Genomic DNA, 1669 nt, shown 5'->3' with positions numbered 1-1669 from the left:
ATTCAAAGCAGTTGTACCGCTTGCTCAAGATGCCAAAATAATGTTTTTAGATAAGGGTGGCACCTGTGGCTCAAACGAGTAGGGCACTGGCCCCATATACCAGAGGTGGTAGGTTCAAACCCGGCCTTGGCCAAAAACAGCAAAAAAAAAAAAAAAAGGTAAATAAAATAGAAATAGAAAAACTATCTGGGCATAGTGACACATGCCTGTAGTCCCATCTACTTGGGAGGCTGAGGCAAGAGGATTGCTCAAGCCCAAGTTGGAGGCTGCTGTGAACTATGATGCCAGGGCACTCTACCCAGGGTGACAGAGACTCTGTTTCAAAAACAAGCAATAAAAAGCACCCCAAGTGTGTAGGCTGTTGGGGTGTTGATAGTTGATAGTTTTCTAGGGGTTGACTTCAACTTGATTTTAGCTGTTAGAATGAGATACTTAGCTTGAACTTGTTCTGTAGAGAAGAAACAGTTAATTCCCAAGTGGGCTCTTAAGTTGGGAGGAAAGCAGCCAGGCTTGTTTGATTACTGAGTTAACCATAAGGAATCAGTGCGCCAGGCTAAAGCTTTCTGTTCAATCTCATCACAAAGTGAGGTGGATGAAAGAATCAGAGTCTATTCTAGATAGCCTTTTGTCTAAAATTAGGGCAGGCAATACCTGTTCATCCTGCACCTGCCTAGGAAGCAAATTTCAGTTAATTGGGCTACGTCAAGAGATTGAAAATACAGAATTCATTTCACCTGAACAAATGTAGGTTTGCTCATAATCATGAATTCTGAAGAGGTGTCAGGTTGATGTAAATCTCTTTGCAGCTTTTTTGCCAGTGGTGATCCTAAGGTGCCTTCCCCCTCCCAACTATGAAACAAAGTTTATTGAGAAAGAAGGATAGGTTTACAAAGCAAGAGCAAGATGTAGGCTTACAGAGGAAGACATGTTCACCTCTGTATGTCTGATTTTTTTTTTTGCAGTTTTTGGTCGGGGCTGGGTTTGAACCTGCCACTTCCAGCATATGGGGCTGGCGCGCTACTCCTTTGAGCCACAGGCACCAACCTAAGTCTGAATTGTTTTAATAGCTTTTTAAAAATAGCATACCAAGTATCTAGGGGTGGTGAACAGTGAACCACCCCCCATTGTCACAGCAGATAGTCAAAGAGGCCAATCCTAAGGTACTTTGAAACAGATTCCCTCATTTACCCAAAGTTAGTACCAACAAATGTATTAAAATTGGGGGTTTTTGGCTTGATGCCTGTAGCTCAAGTGGCTAAGGTGCCAGCCACATACACCAGAGCTGGTGGGTTCAAATCCAGCCTGGGCCTGCCAAACAACAATGACAACTGCAACCAAAAATGGCCTGGTATTGTGGTGGGTGCCTGTTGTGCCAGCTACTTGGGCTGGGGCAAGAGAATCACTTAAGCCCAGGAGTTGGAGGTTGCCGTGAGCTGTGATTGCATGGCACTCTGCTCAGGGCGACAGCTCTAGGCTCTGTCTCAAAAAAAAAATTTTTTTTGAGGTCTTTTGAATCTCAAGCCATCCATAGATCTCATCAACAGTTATTGACAGACACTGTATTAAGGTACCAAGGATACAAAGACACAACTTTTTGTACTCAAATGGCTGACAGAGAAAATACTATTCCCACCACCACCACCAAATGACAGAATTAGAGAAAAAAAAA

The sequence above is a fragment of the Otolemur garnettii genome, unplaced genomic scaffold (genome assembly GCF_000181295.1).
Source record: "Otolemur garnettii isolate 467f Iridium unplaced genomic scaffold, OtoGar3 scaffold00038, whole genome shotgun sequence".
Taxonomy (NCBI): domain Eukaryota; kingdom Metazoa; phylum Chordata; class Mammalia; order Primates; family Galagidae; genus Otolemur; species Otolemur garnettii.
This window is presented reverse-complemented; position numbering follows the sequence as displayed.